The sequence below is a fragment of the Embiotoca jacksoni genome, unplaced genomic scaffold (assembly GCF_022577435.1).
Source record: "Embiotoca jacksoni isolate LCO1_2020_lvr unplaced genomic scaffold, fEmbJac1.0.p SCAF_70, whole genome shotgun sequence".
NCBI lineage: Eukaryota > Metazoa > Chordata > Actinopteri > Embiotocidae > Embiotoca > Embiotoca jacksoni.
In genome coordinates, this window is record NW_027185426.1 from 1240915 (window position 1) to 1249066 (window position 8152).

Consider the following 8152-nt stretch of genomic DNA (forward strand, 5'->3'; position numbering starts at 1 on the left):
CTTCGGGAAGTGGTTCAGATTTTGCCGGGAGGTTTGACGGCAATATAAACCCCTCAGGCTCCATTCAAAATGTGGGTTGTTGGTGGAGAGTTGAGGTCAGTTGAGAGTTTGGATAGTTTGGAGAAGTTAGAGAGAGAGATAGTTTGGAGATGTAGGAGAGTGAGGAGAGAAGGAGGTGATAAGATGGAGCCAGCTGGGAAGAGGAGGATTTCCCCTGTGGGAACACTTTGATTTGATAACTCCTAATAAGCTAAATCTAACTCTATTTCAGACACATTAGGTTTGCTTATCAAGAACTGTATTTTTCACAGTTTCTTATTTTATTCAAAGGTGAGTTGGGGTACAATAACAACACCTCATCCATGCTGAGGCGTTACCGTGCCTTGCATGAGAATAAGGAGGAAACTGGAGCTTCACCCAGCCAAGGTAAGTCATTACAATATTACAAATGCACCATCACAATTTTTCCCTGTTCACTTTTGTTTATTGTTCAAATAAAGACAGGTAACAGACTCTGTATTTATTCTCTTTGAACCAGCCACCAGAAAACCAGAGCTGGATGAAGCCCTCGTCTCCATGATAGTGAAGGACACACAGCCCTTCAGTATTGTGGATGATGTTGGATTCAGGGCATTTGTGTCCAAACTGGATCCTAATTATGTCCTCCCTACAAGGCAGGTATGTATGGGTGCATGCATGAAACAAATGAGTACTTTATTGTGTCTCACAGTTCAGCACTATATATTTTTTCCTTGAGGCTCTGAAGGCCATGGTGGAGGCCAAGTATGAGTCAGCTAAGGAGAAGGCTAAAGTGGAAAAGGTGGCTGCTGTTAGCCTTACTTCTGACATGTGGACATCCACAAAACCAAAAACTGTTGAGAAACTGTTATTTCTGAATAAAAATGAATAAAATGTCCCCTGTCCTGTACATCATTGTCCAAGTTACACAAGCATATTCAGTCCCCTCTTCCTGGTTCCACAAGCACTTCCACTGTCCTCTGCCTGCTTAAGCTCATGCCATTTTCCTAAAGTGACAGAAAAACATGATTACACAACCTGCCATATCATATGATACTACCATTTTGGGAAAATTTACACACACAGAATACATTCAAAAAATATTTTATTATGCACATATGTGATAATTTATGTACAGAAATTATTTGGTCATACATTTTTGTAATTCATAGTCATTCCCAACAGCCATAACAGACACAAACATTCAATGCATCACATGATGTGGTTCAGATACAGCTGCCTGTCATTATACACTTGGCCAGTAGGTGGTTTCGTGTTCACATGAAGCTTCGAGTAATGAACCGTTTCTGGAACCAATTGGCTGAAGTGGTTCGATGCCTCATGAGGCTTCATCTCACCATCACTAATTTTAGATATTGATCGATATGTTTTGACCCTCCGGGCCACCGTTGTCCAACACGTACAGACACAGCACACATGAATGGAAACAGTAGATTTAGGCTGGTTAACGGCTAGAGGAAAGCAGCGGAGGCTGCATGTTGCCTGAAAGACAAAATCCAGGAAAAACTTTATTTTAGACCTTTAAAACCAATAAATAATGTTTCACCTGTCCGTCTTTGTCTTTCTCTACATTTAACATCAGGTTCAGTCTCTTTAGGAGAATGATCTGTAAATAATAAAATGAGATGAGCTTTTAGGCCCTGAGTCGTGTCTGCAGGATTCCAAACCTATAAACGTTAAACTAACGTGGAGGCAGAACGCAGGCCGAAGAGAGCTCTCCATCAGTCTGAACATGTTTACAGGATAATCACCTGGAAAACATCCGTCAGGTCAATTCAGCCCCGAGTCCTGTCTGCTGGTTTCCTCACCAACTCAACGACCTCCATCCAGAGAGCGGGGCTTCTTCTGTTAAGCTGTGAGACAAAAGACGAAAGGTGATGGACAGTCCCCCCCACCCCAACCCCGGGGGGGCGCTCCTCTCCGGAGCCTTACCCGGTAGCGGAGTCTGACCCGGTACCGTCCGGCGAGTGTTTCATGGTTTCAGTGTGACTCACTGAGTTATTCTCTCCGTAACATCGCCTGCAGCTCCTGTCGCCACGGCAACACAAACACCGGCAGTCACAACTCAGGGCTCCAGCAGGTCACACCAGCTGTTAAATCCCCATCTCAGTGTTTCAAAGCATCATCAGACTGGATCACCAGATCCGGCTCCGGGTTCTGGTTCTCCTGTAGAACCGGCTCCGGGTTCTGGTCCTGGACACAGACCCCCTCTCTACTTTAACATTATAACTTCCGGTTTGATTCTGTGATTGGCTACACCTGAATCATACCTGGGATAAATTAACCTTTGAACCGTGTCCGTGCACGTGCTCGCGCGCTCCCACAGTCGAGACGACATCGTCGAGGTCACAGCTACGTCACAGCAGGTGGAACAGGTAGGGCCGGTCCGCGGACACACCCGAGAGGCGTGGACGCACTTCAGTCTCACCTGCACTTGCCAGCAGCGACGTGCGGACCCGCTGAGAGCTGCAGAATACAGCGCGAAATGGACAAACTGGCGCAGATGGTCGGAGAGAAAGTGGGTGAGTAACAGAACCGGAACCGGGGCGGGAAACAGATGTGCGCGAGACTCGGCTCGGTGTCACGAAGAAACTCCATATCAGTTTCCAGAGCTGCAAATGTTCTGATTGAAAAGATCACGTGACAGTTTCACCTGCTTCTGGTTAACTCATTAAAGGGCCAAGGCGCAGGTTTACTCACCTGTACCTGTCTGATGATCGATACATTAAATCCACATTTTAATATTTTATCTTCCGGCTGAAAACGTCCTCTTGTTGTTATGATACTAAACAAACAAACAAACAAACAAACAAACAAAAATCTTGTTTTTATCGACTTCAGTGGTGAAATTTGCAGGAATTAAATCCCATTTTTAAATTACCACTTTGTCCATTCGGGGACGGTAGTGAGTCACGCTGTGTTCAGATGGAGCTTGTGGTGACAACAGGAAGTCGTGTGCAGCGTATCCTTGGTGTTTCAGTGGTTAAAAAACAACTGTTGCTAGGCAACAACAACATGGCCGGCGTCTAGAAGCTACAGAGGCTAACAGGAAACACCAGAGGGCGCCGTGGAGACGTCCAAAACAACTTGACCTCAGATTGTTGACTTGGTGCTGTGTTGATGTGTTGTTGTGTTGACGTGGTGTTGAGTTGACGTGTTGTTGTGTTGACGTGGTGTTGAGTTGACGTGTTGTTGAGTTGACGTGTTGTTGTGTTGACGTGGTGTTGTGTTGACATGGTGTTGTGTTGATGTGGTGTTGACGTAATGTTCTCTTGACGTGGTGTTGTGTTGACGTTGTGTTGACGTGTTGACGTGGTGTTGATGTGGTGTTGTGTTGACGTATTGTGGTGTTGTGCTGACGTGTTGACGTATTGTTGATGTAGTGTTGTGTTGACGTATTGTTGTGTTGACGTGGTGTTGATGTGGTGTTGTGTTGACCTGTTGTGTTGACGTGGTGTTGATGTGGTGTTGTGTTGACGTATTGTGGTGTTGTGTTGACGTATTGTTGATGTGGTGTTGTGTTGACGTATTGTTGTGTTGACGTGGTGTTGATGTGGTGTTGTGTTGACGTGGTGTTGAGTTGACGTGTTGTTGTGTTGACCTGTTGTGTTGACGTGGTGTTGATGTGGTGTTGTGTTGACGTATTGTGGTGTTGTGCTGACGTGTTGACGTATTGTTGATGTGGTGTTGTGTTGACGTATTGTTGTGTTGACGTGGTGTTGATGTGGTGTTGTGTTGACGTGTTGTTGTGTTGACCTGTTGTGTTGACCTGTTGTGTTGACGTGGTGTTGACGTGATGTTGATGTGGTGTTGTGTTGACGTATTGTGGTGTTGTGCTGACGTGTTGACGTATTGTTGATGTGGTGTTGTGTTGACGTATTGTTGTGTTGACGTGGTGTTGATGTGGTGTTGTGTTGACGTGTTGTTGTGTTGACCTGTTGTGTTGACCTGTTGTGTTGACGTGGTGTTGACGTGATGTTCTCTTGACGTGGTGTTGTGTTGACGTTGTGTTGACGTTGTGTTGATGTGGTGTTGTGTTGACGTATTGTTGTGTTGATGTGGTGTTGACATGATGTTGTGTTGACGTTGTGTTGATGTGGTGTTATGTTGACGTATTGTTGTGTTGATGTGGTGTTGTGTTGACGTATTGTTGTGTTGATGTGGTGTTGACATGATGTTGTGTTGACGTTGTGTTGATGTGGTGTTGTGTTGACGTATTGTTGTGTTGATGTGGTGTTGACATGATGTTGTGTTGACGTTGTGTTGATGTGGTGTTATGTTGACGTATTGTTGTGTTGATGTGGTGTTGTGTTGACGTATTGTTGTGTTGATGTGGTGTTGACATGATGTTGTGTTGACGTTGTGTTGATGTGGTGTTATGTTGACGTATTGTTATGTTGACGTTGTGTTGACGTATTGTTGTGTTGACGTTGTGTTGACATGATGTTGTGTTGACGTGGTGTTATGTTGACGTGTTGATGTGGTGTTGTGTTGACGTGTTGATGTGGTGTTGACATGATGTTGTGTTGACGTTGTGTTGATGTGGTGTTGTGTTGACGTATTGTTGTGTTGATGTGGTGTTGATGTGGTGTTATGTTGACGTATTGTTGTGTTGATGTGGTGTTGTGTTGACGTATTGTTGTGTTGATGTGGTGTTGTGTTGACGTATTGTTGTGTTGATGTGGTGTTGACATGATGTTGTGTTGACGTTGTGTTGATGTGGTGTTATGTTGACGTATTGTTATGCTGACGTTGTGTTGACGTATTGTTGTGTTGACGTTGTGTTGACATGATGTTGTGTTGACGTGGTGTTATGTTGACGTATTGTTGTGTTGATGTGGTGTTGACATGATGTTGTGTTGACGTGGTGTTGATGTGGTGTTATGTTGACGTATTGTTATGTTGACGTTGTGTTGACGTATTGTTATGTTGACGTGGTGTTGACGTATTGTTGTGTTGATGTGGTGTTGTGTTGACGTGTTGTTGTGTGCAGGAGACCTGGTGGAGGACGCCGTGAAGAACGCGCTGGGGTTCGGAGACAAAGACAAAGACAAAGACGACGAGAAGAAGAAAGGAGGAATCCTGTCGCTGTTCGGAGGAGACGAAGATGACGAGGACGAGAAGAAGAAGGACGATGAGGACGGAGGCGGCTTCTTCTCCAAAATCTTTCACAAAGACGACGACGACGACGACGACGGGAGGCAGAAGAAGTCGGGCTTCGCAGGTCTGTTCGTAGAAGGAGAGGGAGGAGCTGGAGACGTGGGAGGAGCCGGAGGAGTGGGAGGAGCCAGAGGACAGAGTGTTGCTGTGAACGATGGAGGTACGTATGAAGAAGTTCGTAATAATTAACATCAATGTTTTTACTTGCTTACTAAATTACTGCGATTTTATTTTATTTTATTTATTTTTTTTCCCGTTCAAAAAACATCATGAACAAAAGCTGACAGTTTGACATCATAAAGTCTCCTTTCAAAATAAAACCGACTTTATTGCTAAAAATAAACAAAGCGCTGCTCGCTAACCGCTCTAACAGGAGGTGACGGGGATTGTGGGAAACATGTTAGATGAGTTTCAGCTGTAAGAGACTGAATTTTGTTTTGATTTAAAAACATTTAAAGCTCTTATTTTGACAGATTACATGTCAAATATTTTGTTTCATTTATTGTTCAATCACGTGATTCTGTAGCAGGAAGGTGTCAGAAAACATCTTAATATTCGGTCCTCCACTTTTTAAAAAAAGATGCTGCTAAAATCAAAACACTTTCGTCACGATAATAAATAAAAAAACATATTTCAAAATCTTAGAAGATGAAAGCAGAAATACTTGAAAAGTCACTGAGAACCGACTTCAGTAACTCTTTAAGGTATAAAAACTGAACATTAACGATTAATTCATTGTATTGTTTGTTTGTTTGTTTCTCAGATTTGCTCGACGACCTGTTCGACGTGGCTGAAGAGACGTCCAAAGGGAAGTGAGACAACAGGAAGCTGAAACCTCGTTCGGAAACACGACTTATGAAGACTGAAAAATCAACGTTTACTTCTTTCAAACTGTGTCTGTATCTAAATGAAAATCGTTAAACATTAAACGTCTCGTTAGCTTCTAATTGAAAACATGTCGTCATCGTGTCTGAAGTTTATCTTCTTCTGGGACACTTTCTGGAAATGTATCGTACGATGTCTTAAAGGAAAAGTTACACATTTAAATCATCTCTTTTCTTTCTGAGCGTCAGACGGCGATACGTAGCTAAATAAAACTAAATAAATAAAAGTCGTGGTTATGACAGGCACGTAATGTAACGCACAAAATGCAAAAGGTACTCGCGTGTTTTCCGTCAACAAACACAACAAAATGTTAGCTTGAGTTCTGACGTCATGAATACCACAAGAGGGCGACATTCCTACAGACTCTTTTCTTGAACACAATAAATACGACCCAATTTGAATGTAGCATTGGTTAGCCTAGCTTAGCACAAAGGCTGGAAGCAGAGGGGAAACGGCTAACCTAGCCTGGCTCTGTCCAACGCTCTTAAATACGTCTAAAATTCACCGATTAACTCGTAACGGATGTAAAAACCAACGCTTGCAGTTTCCGGATGAGTCATGTGCTGAAGCTACTTCTTGATGCTAAGCTAACCATGTCCGCGACTTCAGTATTACAATTAATTACTTAAATATTTTCCACAATGTTGAACTATTCCTTTAATTTATATCCGAAAGCATCGTCCAGAATCATATGAGCTGATTTTAACGAGCGTTAGATGTTTGTTCTGTCGGCAAAATACACAAAAAAAACAAGCTAGCTAAAGTTAGCGGATGCTGTCGGCATCGTAATGTTTATTTCTCACGTCAGAAAAATATCGTTTTTCATTGAACGTGGCCAAGACCAGAGAGATGGTGGTCGACTTCAGGAGGAAGACGACGGCTCCACAACCGCTGAGAGTTCTGGGAGAGGAGGTGGACATGGTTGAGGAGTACAAGTACCTGGTGTCTCCATGACAACAGACTGAACTGGAAGACCAACATCAACGCTGTCTACAAGAAGGTGATGAGTCGACTCTTTTTCTTGAGGAAACTTCGATCCTTCAATGTGTGCAGCAAGATGTTGGAGATGTTCTACCATCTGTTGTGGCCAGTGAACTGTACTTCGCTGTGGTCTGCTGGGGGAGCAGCATTGGAGCCGGAGACACCAACAGACTTAACAAACTGGTGAAGAAGGCCGGCTCCATCATCGGCTACAAACTGGACAGCCTGGAAAAGGTGGTGGAGAGGAGGACGCTGAACAAACTATTATCCATATTGGATAATCCTGTCCACCCTCTCCACCTGCTGCAGGGACAGAGGAGGACGTTCTCCAAAAGACTCCTCCAGCTGCTGTCACAAGGACAGATACAGGAGATCATTCCAGATACAGGAGATCATTCCTGATACAGGAGATCATTCCAGATACAGGAGATCATTCTAGATACAGGAGATCATTCCTGATGCAGGAGATCATTCCAGATATAGGAGATCATTCTAGATACAGGAGATCATTCCTGATACAGGAGATCATTCCAGATACAGGAGATCATTCCTGATACAGGAGATCATTCCAGATACAGGAGATCATTCCTGATACAGGAGATCATTCCAGATACAGGAGATCATTCCTGATACAGGAGATCATTCCTGATACAGGAGATCATTCCAGATACAGGAGATCATTCCAGATACGGGAGATCATTCCTGATACAGGAGATCATTCCAGATACAGGAGATCATTCCTGATACAGGAGATCATTCCAGATACAGGAGATCATTCCTGATACAGGAGATCATTCCAGATACAGGAGATCATTCCTGATACAGGAGATCATTCCAGATACAGGAGATCATTCCAGATACAGGAGATCATTCCAGATACAGGAGATCATTCCTGATACAGGAGATCATTCCAGATACGGGAGATCATTCCTGATACAGGAGATCATTCCAGATACAGGAGATCATTCCAGATACAGGAGATCATTCTAGATACAGGAGATCATTCCTGATACAGGAGATCATTCCTGCTGACAGCAATAAGTCTGTACAATAACTCACCTCTGGCAAAATCCATCACACAACAATA